At 38.6% G+C, this 20402-nt stretch overlaps 1 protein-coding gene across 6 annotated transcripts in view; it reads left to right on the top strand.

Annotated features, from left to right (window-relative positions):
* SYT1 (synaptotagmin 1) overlaps positions 1-20402 on the top strand; it is a 357603-nt gene that overhangs the window by 42208 nt on the left and 294993 nt on the right. The window lies entirely within an intron of this gene.

Here is a 20402-nt window from a genome sequence, read left to right as displayed (position 1 = left end):
AGAACCAGGCTCTCAAAGAGAGGTTATTTGGACCTTTGTCTCTCTCTTACAATGGGTATATACAGGTCATTTTGCCTATATTATTTTCTAAATATGGAAACAACAACGACAAAAAACACATTGCTTCCCCTCCCCCCCAGTACAAATAGTCCAACCATTGTGATAAACCTCTGGAGTCCAGGAGTTGGGTTGAGTTGGAAATTATTATTGCCTTCTAGGCAAATATTAAGCTGACTTAATTGAATTCAGACCATAACCTGTAATCACAATGCATCTGAACTTTTGAAAAGTTGGTATTCAGGTAAGAAATTCAGACCTTAGTACATCGTGGTTCCATACAGAGCAGATGAAATTGGTTACAGTATGTAGCTGGCACTTCAAAGAGCTGTTCTCTAAAACTATTTCTAGACAACATAATCCACCTGACTATGAAATGCAATAGCAGCTGTGATTTCTAATAATAATACTTTTTTCTGTACACCAGAACACATTTGTGTTGACATTTAAGTATTGCTCAGCTAAGATGTTTCACAGCTTGAGGGAGAGGAAAATTTTCTCTTCCTTGACACATCATGATTCTTTTTTCTGAGTGACTAACTTTGACAATAGAGAAGGGGAAATGACTGAGCAGCAGAAGGGTCACTGAAGGATGAACATTGTATATAACCTTCCCTCTGGTGTGTTGTTCTGCATTTGAGTTCTGTGGCTGTTCCATTCTCACTTTCTTACTAATTGGCCCCAATGTCCCATCAGAGTCCCTTGCTGTGATAATCCCTCCCACCATCCAAAATTCCTCATTTGAAAGGCTGGTGCCAGCAGACAGAACGCTTTGTCCAAATAGTGGATACCATTGCTTAGAGGGACTGGTGACTCTGGGCGAGGAGATGGTGTAAAATCTCAGTAGATATGTCCTCTGCAGCACCACTGGCCATCTGCATCTTACATAGTGTTCCATCATATCTCCAGGTTTCAGAAGGTGTTTTGGAAGGCCAAAGGAATGACTCATGACCTTTCCACACTCATGTGACCTTACAGAAATACTTCATTCAGAAATACCAAGAAAATTTGTTGTGATCCCTACCTTTTTCTTTATGGTCAGTATTTGCCATGAAATGTGGACACCACAAATAATAAATATGTTTGCCAGGATCTGCTTTCTTCAGTACATCCAATGGAATGTACTTCTATGTCCTTTGAGATTTTTCAACCTGGACATAATATACTTTTATCTACTCTGAGAATGCAACATTGAAATAACCTCACTTATTAACTGGGTTGCTTTAGGCTGACATCAAATACGATCAAACAGGATGTGTATACTGGAAGGATGCATCTTCTCTGAGCTATGCCTCAAGGAAAGAACAGTAGTAAAATGACTTCATTTGTTGTTTACAAGAGAAGAGTGAGTTGATGTATACCAATCACTACCATTTCTAAACCCTTTTTAAAGTTCAGATAACAGCTCTCAGTGGCATCTGGAGCTCCTCTTCATTTTCTCAGTGCAGTCATAAAATTTTTGGAGATTAACCTTCAGCAGTGTTCTGTTATGTACGTTGAACTATTTTTTTTTCCATGCTAGCAGTTGTGCAGTGTTGCAGGAACATCCCCAAGGCAGTGGCTCTTTGAGATACTAGTAAAATTACATCCTTTTTTAGTTTTAGTTTTTCAGCTGCGAGGATGTTCCTCCAAACTGAGGCAAGCAAGGATGAGTAAGGAATACTTATCTGTCCCTCTTGGTTTTGTCTCCTTCTTGCAACAAAAGCTTTGCAAAAGCTGAAAAATAAAGCTGATATTGCTGAGGCCTCAATTGTTTGAAATAATGGTAGCCTCAGGCCTAATTAACTTGCACAGAGTTTGTCAGTGACCTTGAGATAATTTATACCAAGTCCATACTTCTGGAGAGCCATCAGCAACAGCATTTTCAAACATGGATTAAATAGCTGGTTTTTATGCTGTGCTCCTCTGTATCCTGTGGACACTTAACACAGTGTAACATAAAATACAGGGGCACGAATCTCAATCTGTCAGGGGTTTGGTTAATCCAGGTCTGCCAACCCTCACTGCATCAGGGCTCCAGTTTTGTGCATTCCCAACTGAACAGCACTGATCTTCTAAGCACAGCAGAGCATTTGGCAGACTGAGCAGCTGTAAGCCCTGATTTCTGTCATGTGTCACTAGTAGATACACGTATGCAGGCATATTACGTGCCCTCAGACTGCTTCCTCTTCCTGATGCATGTGATCCTTTTAGCAGAGTCTCACGTCACCATGTGGGAAAGGGGAAGGTTCATGGAAAGGATGCACCTACTTTTCTACTTCGGGGAAAAAGTGGCTAGGTGGAGTTATTGTTATAAGGGCTATGGTGACTTTCTTTAAAAGATATCACTTCGATATCAACTATTTTTTTTTGTCTTGTAACTCTAACTTTCTAGCGGATAGTGACAGTAATGAATACCATTTGTCAGCCTATTTGTTTTCAAATATGTTCGAGTAAGATTTATAGGACTGAATTAAGATGTATTGTAAAGCTTTGCAGTTTTTGACAATTTGATGCTGAGAGAAATAAGCAGTCTCGGGAACCTTGATTTTTTTTTTTTTTTAATTTTTAAATAGCAGTTTTGTTCTTGTAGATGGATTCACCAAAAACAACAAATGCTGGAGACCTATATATCTGCTGTATTTGAAAGAAGCCATGAACTTTTTGGGTGTGCTTTTTTGTTGTTTTTGGCTGATGGGTTGTTTTTTCTCCTTTTTGCTGTTTGAAAGCATGAAACTAATGGGAGAAGATAACAGGGTCAACACTTAAGAAGCTCACAACTATCTGGAAGTAATTCTTAAGAGTTAAACAGGGAGGTAAGGCTACCATGTGTTCTGAACTTGCCCTGTTGTGCCTAGGTAATGCAGCACATATGGCCTTCTCTCAGGAGCGGTAGGAGCAGTGGGAGAGCGTACATGCCATATGTTCTGCTATACCTAGTCACTCGCAGGAAGTTAAGGACGATGTGGCAGCTTTAACTTATAATTTCCTTTTATTGGTGTGTGTCTCAGCTTTAATGTCTTCATTTGCATAAGTTTAAATAACTATGTAAATTATAGCTTTGAAACTGACATATGGTATTTTATGTGCACATCTATCCTCTAATGTATACTTAAGGAATACAACACTTTAACTAATAGAGCCAAAATGCTGCACTAGAGACATGTTGCCTGCTTCTATCATTCCTACATTTAATGCCTGAAAGGAAAAAAAAGTCCTTTTATTCCAGGACAGTTGCATTATGTAGGAGGCAGTTGAGTCTATCTGGGATTCAAACTGAACACAGTATAACGTAAACAGTATGTCATGCTGGAGACTAATGATTTCAGTAAGTCCAATTTTTCAGTGTATGGACTTCTGAGGAATTTATTGATGTAAAATAAGTATTTCAGCAGTCTTGACAAGTTCCTAGTTTGTCATCTCTTTTTCACACTTGTAAAATTACAATAGAAACCAATACTAATAATTCCTGCTATAGTCTTTCAAACAACTTCTACTGTGCGAATTGTAGTAAGGTGGATTCCATGATATTTAGCTGATGCAACTGCCTTTATTCTTTTTGAAATGGCAATTTATTATATTTAGAGTTCAGAGAACAGTCTGTGTTAGTCAAAAGGGACTCATTAACATAATCCAATTGCCTTTTTAGCTATACACAACCAATATCACGGGTAGCTTACGAATACAAAGGAGAAGGCAAATACATACAACAGTTTTATTTTATGTTTTGATGTTACAGCATTCCATTTTTTGCACTTATTATGATGTTACTATTTCATTTCCTAAAAATGCATCTGCTAAACAACTTCTTAAATAATCAGAGGAATGATGCAGGATACTTTTACAGCTTAAACTGTTGCTGGTGTCACAGTTCACAAAGTCAGTCTCTGCTCCTCTTGCTCATCCTGTGTAGGCTAAGAGACTCATCAAGCGGCCTCCCTTTACAATACAATCCAGTCGTCTGCAAAATCATAACAGGCTTTTGGTGGGACTGCAGAACATGCAGAAGATAGACTGTACATGGAAAATTTCCTGGAGACCTTCACAGGTTTGGCACACTGCATGCCAAGGAGTCGTAAAGTTATCACCATTCTGTACCAACAATTCTTCCGGACCAGTTTGATGCCAATTCTTCACATACACTTTGCAGCGTGTGTGGGTACATGCACTCCTTTATCATTTAGCTACTTGAAGAATATAAGCTGGAGACCTGGGTGTGAAATGCTTATAAGATGTCTAAAATATTTATAAAAGGTGTGAAAGAAGGAATGGATGATATGTGATACTAGGTCTCATTACTAAAATTAAATTGGAAAGCTCTCTTCCTCTCCTCTCCCCATTCCTCTCTACTCCCTCTCCTTCACCCCCTAACCCTTTCATCCAGCAGACTTGCTGTAGACTTCTAAGCTCCTTGCCTGGCAAGAAATGCTGTATTTCTGTAACCACAGACTGCGTCCATCTTTCTGATTAACTTCCTCCTAGAAATCCTTCAAGGGATCAATGCAGATTGATACTTTCTCCCGAAACTTGTCTGTTTCTTTTGTAATCAGCATATTTCTTAACTACAATAAAGATCCTTCTGTTCCTTTGGAGACATAAATGTCTCTTTGTTAGACACAGTGTTACTTTCTGTATTGATTAAACAGTTAACAATTCATCAACTCGATGAGAGATAATACTCTTCCCTTAGTGATTTGGGGCGTGATTCCATACAATTCACTGCCTGCATAGAGGTTTCTGTTCATCATATCTGCCTCTTCTTTCCTCCCTATTTGCAGTGGGAATGGGGATGGTACTTACCAAGAACTGATTTAGCTCACTGATTGCATGTAAAACTAACTAGGCAAAGCAGCAATCCCACTTCAGCCATGTTAGGGTGGTCAGCTCAGCTTATAGAAAGAGACGGGGAAGAGAAGGTATATGGCCAGAAGGAGGGGAAGGAAAGAGACAAGACTTCTTTTCAGCCTGCACCCCCTTGTTAGATTGCTCTGTGCTCATCGAAATATTCAAGCTTTTAGTGTCTGCTGCTGTAGAATCCCCTTGTTCATTCAACTTTGATTTATATGCCTTTATACATTAATAATTTTGATTAATTCAGTAACAAATATATGTAGGTCACTACTAGTTTCTCATTGTCAGAAAGCGTGATGACGATTAACCAGTTTGGGATGACCTGGGATTTAAAATCATCTTTCATTTTTCTTCTCAGGATACCATGGCACTGGGACAAAGGCAAAGGAAGGAACAAATGAAATACCTTCTGTTCCTTCTTATACCAGCTGTAATGTAATTTGCTAGGCAGGCACAGAACTTGCGGGTAAAAATCTGGAGTGGAAAAAAATAGCTACTTGTGGCTTCTCCTATGAATGAAAAATGGAGCTTTTCCCATAACTTATGTCTTAAATTCCATTGCAGTCCCAATATGGTGAAGGATATTCTAGAGACTCTTCTGTGAATTGTTTCAAATAGGAAACTGTATTTAAGTTTTTAAAATACAGACTATAATAGCAATATCAAGTCAGATCATGGTCTCCATCTGTGTTGTTGAGAAAGTAGTGCTCTCTCCCTCGTACAATGTTTTGAGATTGACTGTTGAACGCCACTGGAGAGTGAGTTACTGCTACTTAGGTATATAAGCCAACACACACATTCCTGCCTTTTTGGAATACTAGGTAGTATATAAATTTCCCTCAAAAATACACTGCTTTTCTCCCCCCTCTCCCCTCCATTTTTACTCAAGATTTACCAGAGTAAATCATAACATCAGTGTCATGTCACTAACTGTATAAAAATAGACAAAGAAAGATTGGTATGTCAGGCCTATGGTGCATTCCTCTGTATTGTACAGCTGTATTATTTCTTCCCTCTTTTTGCCCACCAGCATTAAGTGAGCATTTATTTTACTTGAAACTTTAATAAGGAGCGGGCTGGGAGGAACAAAAATGCTCAGATATGCTTTCATACTTACTAACAATAATATTCCTTTGCTGAGGACTGAAATGATCTCTAGCCAGTTGTGTACGCAGAAGTCTCCTCACCCTTCTTTGATGGGTGCAGTCTGCTGTGCCACAGTTCCCTATGGGCAGGAATGCCAGCTGCTCTCCGTAGATGCACAAGTAGTACAGAAATACATATCCACGCATTCCCATCCACATCCCTGACCTACTTGAAGCAGCCTCCCTGGGACGTAAGTAGCTGGGTTGTTGATAAGCAGATGCTCTTTCATCCTTCTGATGCAGGAGATACAGAGTGCAAGGAACCAGTGTAGATATGGTATACTTGAGTAGGTTTTATCCAGGTTGAAATTACAACATTGCTATGAATCCTGTGCTTTATTTGTTTCGATATTTTTTATAGTTACTTTTAAAATGAGTAGAACACACTTTGATTGTGAACAAGCTTGATTAGATCTGCCCATTATGAAGTAATCAAATGCTTTTAATTACTTCCATGACTATATGTTTGTTTGATAATATTATTTCAAACTGGGGCTTTTAATTGCTTCTTTAGTGGTTCATTTCTCTGGAAATGTCAACTATATTTTTCTCTCTGTTTTCCCATCTCTTTGTGCTTGTATATAAATTTATGAAGTGTGGCTTTGCTGTGACTTGTATTTATGCCTAAGTCAATATTTTTTCAGTAGCAACAGCTTCTCCTGTCTATTATCTTTCCTTGACAATGACTATAGAAGTAGACACTGAAAAAAACATCTGCAAGGCTGCAGCTAGCCTCTTTTTATCACCTGTCCGCTGAAGGTCCCTTGTCTAGCACATGCTGCTGCCAAATCTGTCTCGTGTTTTTCTCTCTTTCCTCTAGGGAAAACTCCTCTGTGGAGCTACCCCTCCTTTCTGCTTCAGAAGCCAATGACTTGCTTGTAAACATTATAGTCCTTACTAGTATTGCTAGAAAAAAGCTAAACAACGTCTACCAAAAAGCCCTTCAGTTTATCAGATGGTGCAGAACTGTGATCTTAGCTTCCTATTATTCCAGCCTTAGAGTCAATACAAAAGGTGCCATCAGGAAAAGAGAACATGATTAGCTGATTCTTACTGTTTTTTCACAGTGCTCAGTAAAGATCAGTTATCACATCACCATGTTGAAGTGACTGAGAAAACAAATTAACCCAACCAATAACTGCACAAAACAGAGATCTGACTTCTCCAGTATTTTGGGTAGTCTTTCAGTGAGACTGGTGTGTAATGATGCAAAATTGCTCAAAGTCATGGAGTTAGATACTTCAGAAAAGGACATCTGAATTATCTCTGTGCCAGAGAGTTCTGTATCTTGAAAGCTCAGTCAGTTTTATATAAATGCTCACCTAATTTTCAGGAGTAATATACTAACAATGTGTGTTTCAGGCTTTATTATTTTTTCACATAATCAAGTCTTCTTGGGATAGAGTCTTTTTTTGTCTTTTTTTTTTTTTAAAAAAAAAAAAAAAAAAGGTACACTGTTCTCTGTATGGGTGTGTAAATTCTTCTACTTCCTTACTCACTTGCATCTTAAATAGCTGGGCTGATCATAGAATGGCTTGAGTTGAAAGCGATCTTAATGACCACCCAGTTCCAACCCCCCTTCAATGGGCAGGGACCTTGAACACTTGGAAGCCTTGAACACTTCCAACAGATGGGGCATCCACAGCTTCTCTAGGCAACCTGTGACAGTGTCTCACCACCCTCATAATGAAGAGCTTCTTCCTAACATCTAATCTAAATCTCCCCCTGTTCTAGTTTAGAGCCATTCCCCCTTGCTTTGTCCAGTCATTATCTGACCAAGTAAAAAATTGCTCTCCATCTTTTTTATAAGCCTCCCTTAAGTATAGAAAGGCTGCCATGAGGTCTTACCAAGGCCTTCTCTTCTTCAGGTTGAACAACCCCAGCTCTCTCAACCTCTCTTCATAAGAGAGATGCTCCAGCCACTTGATCATCTTTGTGGACCTCCTCTGGACTCATTCTAAGATGTCTATGTCCTTCTTGTGCTGGGGGTTCCAGAGCTGTATGCAGCACTCCAAGTGAGGCCTCCCAAGGGCAGAACAGAGGAGCACAGTCACCTCCCTTGACCTGCTGGCCACACCTCTGTTGATGCAGGCCAGGCTGCAATTGACCTGATGGTTCATGTCAAGCTTTTCATACACCAGAACCCCCAAGTCTCTCCCTGTAGGGCGGCTCCCAATGTTTTTCACCCGGTTTGCCCTCATGTCTGGTATTGTTCCAACTCAGGTGCAGCACCATGCACTTCATCTTGTTAAACCTCATTGGGTTCTAGCTTCATCCTGGATATGCTATTGATTTTCACTGTTCTGTGAAGAGGTCTGAGGTCTACAATAGCCATGCTACACGTTTGAGCACGGGCAAGAAGATGCAGCCATATTCTGCTCCTACCAGTAACAACAGTGATGTATTCCCATTTACTCTGGTTTCCCTCCAGTGTACATGTACAGAATTTGTACTTAAGAGTGTGTTTTATGTTGAGTTTGTAAGCAGTAAAACATACTTTTATGCTTAGTTGTAGAAACTTGACTAGGAGCTTAAAGGAAAGGTTGAAATACATATTTATTAAGGAGATTTCAAATATTAGCTTAAAGTCTTTCAGACTTCAGTGTGCTCTCCTTTCATATTTGACCTATCAAGACTTAATGAAATGCACAATGTTCAGAATTGTTCTAACACATTTGTCTTTTTCATTATTTTTGGCACTTGCAGAAGCTTCTACTGGATTTTTTCTTTGTGCTTGTTTTAGTGTACTGACAGGGTGGGAAATAATAGTTTATCTAAATTAGGACAATGACTACTGGTGTTTGCTTAAAACAGGTTCTGATTAGTTGTTACAGTTTATTTTTAGGCACTCAGTCTCATCTGAGACTAATTTTGACCATGATACAGGAAGATTATTTGCTACCAGTTGGTTGCACATTGGTCCCATTTTGAATATAACAGCATAAATGCCAGGAGAAGGACCATTAAGTGTTCCTTATATCTCTGTCAGGGACGTAGGGAAAACCAGCAACCATAGCTAATGTTAAGGGGCAGGGGGAAATGAGCACTTTTTTCCTATAGCAAGCACTGTATAAAAATTTCACATAAAGACACACAGGCAACATACACAACAGTTACCAAATTCAATTAATTCAAGTGTTAAAAGGAAGTTTAATGGAAAATTTGAGATGGCCAATACATTCATTTTCCACTTCTGTTGCAAAAGCATTCAAGCTATTTTAAAACCTGGAGAGTGTGAAGAGCTAGACTGAATTAGAGAAGTAGGAAGTACAAAAAAAAAAAAAAAAAGATGATCTTGGCAATGTCGCTCTCCTTTACAAGGCATAACACTAGTATAGGCGAGTAGTTCAATAAGAAATTGCATTTGTGTGGTTTAGGTGTCCAGTCTAAGTAGTAAAAAGGACATGCAATTTGTCTGTAATCTGTAAGGTATCATCACACAGTTGTACATAACCAAATTCCCCCCGAAGGGTGATTAGTTCCAGAATGTTTCGAATGTTTTCTTATTGTCATTTTTTACTAAGAGCTTCATTCATCTGAAACAGCAGTAGTAGTGTAAGAAGTATCTTTAAAGATACTGTGGGGCAGGAGCACTGGGAAAAAAAAAGGAAACAAAGGTAAAGAAAAAATACCATAATAGGCTGAAAAGATGGAAGGAGAAATGAGAGAGAAAACAAGGATATATAAGGAGGAGGTGTGGGTGTGGGTTATTGTTGAGGATCAGCGCACCTTTCCAGCACAAGAAAAGAGACAGTTAATTCCATCTACGTTGAAAAAAATGAATTGCAAAATTTCCCTGAAAAATACTACTGAGCAGATACCAAAGCGTTTACAGAATTTTCAGATAAAATAGAAAAATTTTGGAACTTGCAGAACTTTTCTGAATTTCCAGTTATAAATGCTATTTTGTTTTGGTAGGGGGGTAAGAATAGCAAATTTCTTCAGTTTATGGAAATGTGTTGACACAGAGAAAATAAGGAGAAACTAGCGTCTATCATGTCCATAGATAAGGGCTTCGCATGCTCCTAGAGCTGAGGGCGCAGTCACTGACTCAAGGAGATTTGTTATCTTTTGTGAGGGTGAGGAACACAGGGAGGTAGGGAGCTACTAGTGGTGGTGAGAGCACTCCTAAGTGTTGATGTGGTTGTGGGATGATGATAGGGGGTTGTGAGGGAGAAAGGCAGGTAAAATGCTGGCAGCAGTGGCACTGGCAGTGAACACAAGGTATTAAATCATTACTGGGACTTGGAATATGATTAGTGAAGTTAATGGAAAACTAAGCCACTGTGCCAAATGACTGTTGCTAGGTTAAAGGAGGCTAATTTGCAACACCATAATGAAATTAGGCATGCTGCCTTTGTTCCTGACACGGAACAGGGGAAAAATAATGTTGTATGTATTGTGCATTTGTGGACCCTCAACTTTTCTGCTGGAATAGTGCTACCAGGCTCAGGTGACAGTGATTCGTGGTAGCTGGTGGGCTTTTAAAAGTACCTTAGGATAGATGTGTATGCAAAACAGATACTGAAGCGATCAGCCAGGTACCACTTTTAAGTTGGAGGGATTATTAAGAACTTTCCATTCTGTCAACTACATGTTAAACAGGAATCATTTCCGAGAGGTGTCACGTCTTTTAGCAAAATGTTGGGGTGTGGAGATTTCACAGGCATCTTTATGGTGTCTGTTCAGGCATCGACAACAACTGACTGACCGCTAGGAAGCCTGTCCTCAGTCTGCAAGGCTGTGTGTTCTGACTACTGTGTGTTCTGACCTGGGTGAACAGGGAAGACATTTTCTCTCTTTCCTTTTATCTTATTGCACCTAAATCTTGCTCTCTAGGCTAAGCAAGTTCTACTTATGAGATTTAACTTCTGTTGTTTTTTTGTTTGTTTGTTTTCTTTTCTTTTTGCTAGCATCTGAAAACTGGGTGGAATTCAGTTTATTGGCCTTCTAGATATGTACAGTTATAACCATCAGAACATTATCTAACATCTGTTTTTGTAATCAGGAGAGAGAAACATTCACTTAAAACTGATTAAAGACAGTGCATCTTAACCTAGAGTAGATTCCTGAAGTAAGCCAAAAGAACCATCCTCTAAATTTGCTTCTTCCTTTCTGACTGGAAGTGAAACCTCAAGGACTCATGTCTACATGTTTATTTACAGATTTCTGCTCTTTACCACCCTTCCATTCTGCTTAGAAAATAGTTGTGGAGTGTTTTATTTAGTATTATTTTTTTAATAGTATGCATTATTTTTTTTTCTATTGGCTTTCCAATTTATGAAATTCTTTTTACAAAAATAGTAGAATCAGAAAAAATACAGCCTTTTCAACAGAGGTCACTGGACTGTCAAGAATGTCATATATATATTGCATTTCAAAAAAACATAAATGCAATTAGTATTTTAATGCATCAACTGCATATGCCTGTTAAGACTTGTTATAGCTAAAGTTAGATAATGGTCGGTGGTGTACATAGTTTTGTTTATTACTGAGGTTGACCTATTATATAATCTGTCTCAGATTTAAAGCTGCTTCTCTTCCCCATCATTTTCAGTCTTAAATAATAATGAAATGGCCTAAATGTTTTAAAGAGTTTAAATATTTCATTAAACTTGAGTGATTATTTTGATGGAATAACAGAGGTTGAAGTAGAGTACCTTTTTTGTAACTTCTCTAAAAAGCTAATCGTTTGACCCACTTGCACATTTTGCATTAACAAGCAAGTAATGTTTGTCTAAAATATCTTGTCTTGTTAGTATATGTGAATGCTCCTGGTTTGTGCTTGTTTGCCTGCTGGGTTATATAGTCAGTGGGTATGATTCTCTTAGCAGAGACAGATTTAGGCTAACTAGATTTTAAGAAGGGATTTATATATGAGGAGTGAAGAGAATATTTCAGATAATGTTTGTTTATTGTTACATTTCATTAAGAAACTCCAGAAAAAAAGAAACACAAATTTTCCATAGCTAAGAATGGTGGTTCTCAGAGAAATTTGGGCAAGATATACATGGTATGAGACAGAGAGAACATACTGCTGTTTTTTTCAGTCTTTGTGTAAAATGTGTACCAGGGCAAGAATGACAGCCAGACCAGATTACAGCTCAACAGGAATAGTTCCAGAAACTCAGTAAACTTCACCCAACTTTGTAAATTATCCTACTTTTTTCTTACCTTTTCCAGGAAAGCTTTTTAGTTCTAACTGTGTCCTTACCCTACAGGCTATTACCTAGGCAACAATCCCACACAGAAATTATCACCAAAAATTACTTTGTGTCACGAGCATATACTTAGCATAATTTTATTTATATTCTCGCTCAGATAGAAAGCATTTTAGATATTATGTATATCCCTTGCACTGAAGGTGGCATAGTATCATTTGCTTTAGGGGACTTACTCTCTCCTTCACTTTATCAGCTAGGGGAAATAGGAAAAATTGTAATTTTAGTCTCATACAGAGCCACTCAAGATGTAGATAAAAATGATACTTGCTGCCTGTGAAGATGATGGGCCTGTGCCCTCGTTGTGAGAAGCAAAGGGAGGGCCGGGAGCATGGGGCAGAGCTGTGAAAGTCTGGTTTGGGCTTCTTCCTGTTGCCAGGGGCACAAGCAGGGGGAGTAGGCCAGGGGCACCCACTTGGCATCCCGCAGCTGTTCCCAGAGCATCAGTAGAGGCCTCCTGGGGGCACGATGGCTTTCTGGGTGGATGAGGCACTTTCCAACCACAGCCATATTGGGTTGTGTCTCTCAGGGCCTCCCGCAGCATTCATGTGGCGAGCACCCACCATGGGGACCCTGCTGGTGGCACCGGGGCCATCCCCTCACTGTGCATGGTACAGGCACAGTGTGACACCGGGACATCAACCATGCTGTGCTAGATGGGCACAATTACAGCCTTCTCACGTGTAATTACTCTATAAATAGAAGTTTAACTACGTGTTTGCTCTACATACCAAAAATCTAAGCGCTAGCAATTAGTAAAACTGCTTTCTATTTGTGATATCTGGGGATATATTATTGTATAGGTGACTGATTTTTTTCTAGGTACAAAATACTCTGAAGAATGTCAAGTCTGTGTTTTCTCAGTGAAAAGGGTTATTTTAATGTATACTTCACTACAATTACTGGTAACAGCAATTAGGTAGGTAGCAATGTATATTTACTTTATTAAATTCAAAATGCATCTGGATTTGAGTCTTGCAGTGGATTTTTATTGTGATTTAACTTGACGTTTTACTGTTCAATACTTGCTTTCTACTTATGTGTATTTACTATGTATATAACTTGGATGATCTACAGCTAACAAATAAACTGAATTAAGAAAGGGCCACATACTGTTCAAATAATTTCTGATGATGACTAGGTTACAATTTGTATAAGTTACTGTAGAATATGCTTAAATTCTCTTTAAAATCTACCTAATTTGTTTTAGTCATTGTTTTGCACACTAATACAAACCACAGCTATTATTAGATAATTTCTTTGCAGTTTTCAGGGTGGCAACATGATTATCTGTTGTTTACTCATTTTAGATAAACTTCACTGTAAAACATACAGTATAAAAAGCTTCCTTGTAATCAAAAATAGTATTTATTTTAAACCCAGTTGAAGTACTAGGGAAAAAATGAGAAGGTATCCAAGTCAGTAGTTCATCTCTGGTGGTGTTTCAAAAAAAAAAAATCAAACTATTTTCATAAACACTGTTCTTGTCTTTCACATCATTTTGTTTTTACAATGGAGGATCATAGGTGTTTCTTGAGAACTGAATAACTATACAAATGTTTAACTTCTTGAGCAGTAGAGGTTTGGACCGAGATACATCAAATTAATCCATATGGACAGAGCTCTGCTGACACAAGGGATCTTCACTGGAGCAGAGTACGAAAAGGCGGGTTGTTTCTTGGGAGGGAATAAGTTATGTCATTTGAAAATCCCTGGAAACCCTTTCTAAAACATTGAAACTTCCCTTGAAATCGTTGACTTTGTATTTGGGATTCTGTGTTTTAGTATGCTCAACTGGAGGTATTTCAAAGAATCAGCTTATCAACAGCTTCCATTGAGAACCTGTTTTATATCCATATATGTTTAAGCACTTTCATGTAAACCTGATTCCCTGCCTCCCCCCCTCCCCACCCTTCCTTCCCCCCGATTTAGAACATTAAAGAAATCACGTTTAACAGATATGGCCTATTTAAAAACTCTCCAAGTGTTACAAGGTGTAATGAGATGAAGTAGTATCAGCCTAGATGTTCCATTTTAATTTTGAAATATCCTTTTTAGTGTTCAGTACTAAATATGCTTTCTACCATTGACTTGTGATTTAGAAAACACTATTTTTGCATATCTGAGTGGATATATCTACCTTAGGTATACATCTAATTTTGTTAATTATGTTCTGATCATTCAAAAATGTTTTGGTGCTTATAATACTCTGGTACAAAACTTGTAAAATATTATAAAAAAAAAACAAATTTATTATTATTTTTTAAAACATCTTCTGTGTCTTTTGATCGTACTGTTATTAGGAAGTAGTATCTTCAGAATGTTTTGGGTTTTCATGAGATTAAAATAAATATTAAACTGATGATAGGACTTCAGTTGCTCATGCCATAGGATGAGAGGTACTTAGTTTGGGGTGCAAGGAAGCCTTAATCTGCGTTAGCAGCCACTTCTGGCTTGTGCCTGTAACAGCATTTGCTGTGTGTTTGCAACAGCAAGGGAACAGCTGTTCTCTTTGTGTGGTTTTGCTTCTCCCTAAACAAATGGTTGATTAGAAATTGAGCAAAAAAAACATATTCAGCAGAAAACAGGAAGGTGTCTTGTGCTTCTGAAGTGTGCACATGACAGCTATGGTAAGAGGAAAAGGAGGTGCTGTAGGAAGAAACATTTTTTCCCTAAAGAGAATTGGCTTTTCAGGGCCACTGAACATCAGTCTTGTTTTTATCATGGAAAGCCAGTCACCAGCACACAGCAGCAGCTTTTTTGGAACAAAAATATCAAATCAAGATTGTAGTTGTATGGCTGAGAGACTACATTTTAGGGCCAACTGCTGTCAATTGCTTTAATTAATGCAAGCTTTCCTAAAAAATATTTTTTTGTTGTTGTGTTGGTTTTGTTTTTCTGTCATGTGACGGTACTCTTAGAGGTGAGCACTGGTAATTCAAGTTGGATGTTTCACATGAGTTCTGATGTGAACGCCACACATCAAATTCATTTGTAACAACAGAGTTAAACTTGATCTTGTTTGTTGTTTACAAACATTATCCTAGGTATTTATGGGTTCCATCTCAATTTTAGTGAAGCCATGGATAGACATCTCTATTTACAGAGAGTGGAAGAGGATGGACGGGGTCAGGAAAATGGCTCCTTTTAGTAGAGGGCCCCTTGCCATCAATCCACCTGGGCAACTGATAATTCTTTTGGCAAGCGACATAGCAGAAAGTACCTCCTGGTTGAATAGAGAGATGTGACAGAACAAAAGCAAACTGGCTTATAAATACTAGGGATTAGTATAATACATTATCTGCTCCCCTCATGCCATCACCTTTTCCTATCAATTTCCCCTGGAAGATGGCAATAATACTTGCCTTTTATCATGGAGATGCTATGATGACTAAATTAAAAAGGCAATTTAGATTTGTTTAGAAATCTTCAGTGACCCTCAGGCCACAGACCTGCAATTAGTTGAAGCATTTTTTTCTTTGAAAACTGTTTTAATTATTGGCATTTGTGCTGTCATGCATAATCAGTGGGATCCCATTTGTGTTTCAGCTGGAGCTGCCTCTTGATGGCCAAGTAAACAGCACCTTTTTTAATATGGAATAAATTGTTGGCATCAGATGCTAATTCAGAATTAACATTATTTTAAAATCCTTGATGCTGTAATTCTGATTGTGACTAGATTGGCTATTTTTGTGACACAAAAGCTATTGTAGAAAGTAGGGTGAGTGTGGAAAACGGTTTTGCAGCCCCTCTTTTCTGCCATCCTCTTCTGTGTATGAGAAGTCCTTCCTCAAAAGCCAAACCTCAGTATGAACACAGTCCAGGCTGTTTACAATAAGAGAGTACCTCAATTCAAATAGCTGTCAGGGAGCGGGTATTAATCATGCCAATATTCAGCAAGCCATGTCCGAGAGCTTTCTTGCTCCTTTGAGCTTAATGTGGATAAAGCAGGTAGAGAAAGAGAAATTGGAAAAGGTGGCTTCACTGATAAGAAAACCTACCATAAACTTTGAATTAGTGACAGTGTACCAGATTTGCCTCTGGAGTGTTTCATTAGTATTGTGTACTGCCTCTACTGCGTGTTAGCTTTCTGCTGACATGTCACCTGAGATAACAACATCATCTATTTAACCAGCACAGGAAAAAAACAAATTAGTTTCCCACCATCCTAGGAAAAATGTGAATACTCAACACATTCGCAGTGTTTCCACACTCACTGGAAATTGTTCTACTTTTATGATCTACATATTTTTCTTAGTAAACCAGCAATTTTTAATTTTTCCCCCAAAATTATATGACAGATTGGACCAGGGAGATAAATCTTGTTCAGGAAGTGAAGCAATGTACAATAACATGATGCGAGCAGCTGCTCTCTTTGTATAGTTTGCTAGGTAGACTGCTATTGCAGAGCCTAATGACAAAACCAATTAGCTGATTAGAAACTGCTAGAAATAAAAGAGAACAGGAGAAAACACTTAAGCGATAACAAAAGTAAATGCAGTTCTCCATTAATTTTGCTCAGTGCTACTGCTCTAAGGATTTCTAGGGAAATCACTGAGTTTATTTTACTTAAGATTATAATAACCCAACACCTTTTTTTCAAGCTTATCGAAGAGATCATGATGAAACTGCAATGCTAAACAAGTACAAATCCTGCAGATGAAATGGCACATTTGAATAAATGGAACATCTGAGCATTGATCAAAGTTAATACTCAAGAGCTACATAAAAGAAGGCAAACTCTAAAACTGAACATTTTAATAGTTTTAGAGCAACATGGAATAGTTATTTTTTCAAGAAGCATCTCATTTAAATGTAAATTTGGGGTTCTGTTATCAAAGTGATTTTTTTAATCATTCTGTGTTTCTAGGGATCTAGGATCAAAGTCATATATAGCAAGCCAGCTTTTCAAGATGGCTGATGGTGAGATGTGAATTACCTTGAAGGTAGAATTCAGAGCAAATACTGAAAAAATGAACAAACAGAAAGTGAATTCTGGAAGGCTCCATGTTTTAAAAATATGATCTGTACTTTCAGCTCTCAAATGAGGTCACAGAAATGATAATTCATCAGATTTTTTTCTAGATTTGTACCCCCCCAAGGGAGGGAGAAATTGGGGACAATGGTAGGTTTTGCACTTAAATAGTGCCAAAGCACAGCAATACATCCCATGACACCACTTATGTCAATGGGCACAGAGCAAGCCATATCTTGGGTGGAAGAAATGAAGCCAATTGAGTGTAAACAGGAACCTTTATGTCTCTGTCTTCACAAGTAGCACAGTGACTGCAGTGTAGCTGTTAATAGATATACTTGAACCCTGCTAGAGCAGAATGTCTTTCATTAAGCACAGCACACGCATCCTAGGCCTACATGAAGCTCTCTAGGAGGCCTCTGTAAGCCAAGTCCAAATGTTTTTTTGCAAGTTTGGTGATAAAAGAGGATGAACAACTTTTTATTCAGAGCAGGTTGAACTGAAGGCATTGAGCTGCAGTCTTTTATCCCCATAACACGTATAAATCCTGTGTAACTTCACTGTATTCAGGAAGTATTGGAAAATAGCTGTCATAATAACAATGAAAGTACAAGTTTGAATACCTGTTCGTTGCAGTGTTGGACACAGAAGATACTTGTATATAGTCAACCAGAAAATTGTTTCCTGAATGAAATTTGTACACAGTTGATTATTTTTCCTTTCCTATTTATGTAGAAAATAGGTGTTCTCTTATGTTGCTGTGAATGTTGCCTTTCCTCATGTTATACGAGTGCAGAAACAAGCTCTAAATATCACTTACTAATGGTGTATTTTCTCACCATCTATCTGTGTAGGTGGTTTCTTATGCATGTATTTAAAATAAGTTTAAATACATTATCAATAATCATTGCAATAGGCAATTAAATCTAAGGCATGTGTTCGTGCTGGGAAGTGCACTAACCCCAAGCAGAGCTACAGGCTGGGAGATGAGTGGTTGGAGAGCTGCCAGGCAGAGAAGGACCTGGGAGTGATGGTGGACAGTCGGCTGAATATGAGCCAGCAGTGTGCTCAGGTGGCCAAGAAGGCCAACAGCATCCTGGCTTGTATCAGAAACAGTGTGACCAGCAGGGCTAGGGAGGTGATCATCCCCCTGTACTCAGCTCTGGTGAGGCCACACCTCGAGTACTGTGTTCAGTTTTGGGGCCCTCGCTACAAGAAGGACATTGAGGTGCTTGAGCGGGTCCAAAGAAGGGCGACGAAGCTGCTGAGGGGCATGGAGAGCAAGTCCTACGAGGAGCGGCTGAGAGAGCTGGGCTTGTTCAGCCTGGAGAAAAGGAGGCTCAGGGGCGACCTTATTGCTCTCTACAGGTACCTTAAAGGAGGCTGTAGTGAGGTGGGGGATGGCCTGTTATCCCATGTGCCTGGTGACAGGATGAGGGGGAATGGGCTAAAGTTGCGCCAGGAGAGTTTTAGGTTAGATGTTAGGAAGAACTTCTTTACCGAAAGGGTTGTGAGGCATTGGAACAGGCTGCCCAGGAAGTGGTGGAGTCACCATCCCTGGAAATCTTTAAAAGACGTTTAGATGTAGAGCTTAGGGATATGGTTTAGTGGGGACTGTTAGTGTTAGGTCAGAGGTTGGAGTCAATGATCTTGAGGTCTCTTCCAACCTAGAAAATTCTGTGATTCTGTGACTTAAAAGAATAATGCCTAATGATAGTATGAAGCAGTTTACCTCCCTTTCAATCAGGCTTCTGAAGATCTGAGCAACATATTCTGGTAAACACTTCAACAATATGGCAATGCAAAACATAGAGTATGGAAAAGTGTCCTTTTCTGTAATGGCCCACATTCTGGGCAGAGGATGATTAGCTGAGATGCTGTTCAGTCAACAGCCGTATTACTAAGTACTAAGGCATCTCCTGTGATGGCTTTCCTTGGCTCTTCATTTGGCCCAGTAAAGAGTCTTGACCTTATCATAAAAGAAAGCACTGCCAGCGTCTCACTGACACATTCCTCTTTCACCGCACCCCTCTCCTTGATCCTCAGTCATTTCCTTTTAGACAAATGAAAAGGTTACTGCTCTTTAAATATCCCTTCACAAGGGTCTATGGTAATTGAACTGTCTAAATTCATGTATCTAGTTAGATTAGACTATTTCTTTACAAAAAATAAATACTTGACTTTTGTCAGTTCTTACCTCCTTAGGAATAAATTGTATATGTGAGCCTGTTCTGGAAAGTGGCTGTTAGTGGAAGAGCAGTACAGGTACACAGTGGTGTCATGAAAGCTCCTTTTTCTATAGTCATTTGATTTGCATCAAGTAAATGCATCTTTAATACTATATCTGAAGTTGTATAAAACAAACAAACAAAGAAAAGTGCCATGCCTGCATGTATTTAAACAAGCAGGAATATATATATGTATTGAGAAGAGGGTGAGTTGTAGATTTGAGAGCTGAGAAATTGGATTTTTCATGACTGGTACTGTATGCGATCTTTCCTAGGTATTTTGCTTTATTTAAGTCAGAGTTGATACTTAAGTATATGAAAACGTCACCTAACAGTTCGCGATCCTGTAAAAAGGTATCAGTACTTATGAAAAATCCTGGTTACTGTTCAACGAATTTCAGAAATGTAAGATTGTTAGGATTGCCAGCTGCATCTCCTTACTGTTTCAAGTAACTCTTTCTATTGGTCTATGTTATGAGCTTCCAAAGCACCATGCACCTAGTTGTTAGTCTGAGGAGAGGATAGGAGCTGCATCCATTTCTTTTATAGCAAGGCTGTTCCAGATTCTCATTGTTCTAATGTTTAAACTGTTTTATTTTTTAATTTACAGCCTAACTTTATTCATAGAGATCTTATATTCATTCTTTCTCGTGCCAGCTGTGGCCCCTAGACTGAATAATTATTTTTCTCCATCACTGTTCAGTTCCCTGGCATATTTTATCATACTTTCCATTTCACTATACCAGATATGCTTAAGCACTTTTAGTCTCTTTTTGTCAGATAGATTTTCCATTTCTCTGATCATGTTGGCAGCTCTTTTCTGCACCTCTTCCAGTTTAAGCTTATCATTCTTTAACATGAGTGAGCAGGATTCTGTGGTGTATTAGAGACATCAGTGATTAGATTTCCCCCAGATCTTGTACAATAGCATCAGTATTACCTTCGC

This window comes from Anas acuta, chromosome 1 (genome assembly GCF_963932015.1).
Source record: "Anas acuta chromosome 1, bAnaAcu1.1, whole genome shotgun sequence".
NCBI classification, from domain to species: Eukaryota; Metazoa; Chordata; class Aves; order Anseriformes; family Anatidae; genus Anas; species Anas acuta.
The sequence above is the reverse complement of the archived record's forward strand: the minus strand, read 5'-3'. Positions and strand labels throughout refer to the sequence as shown.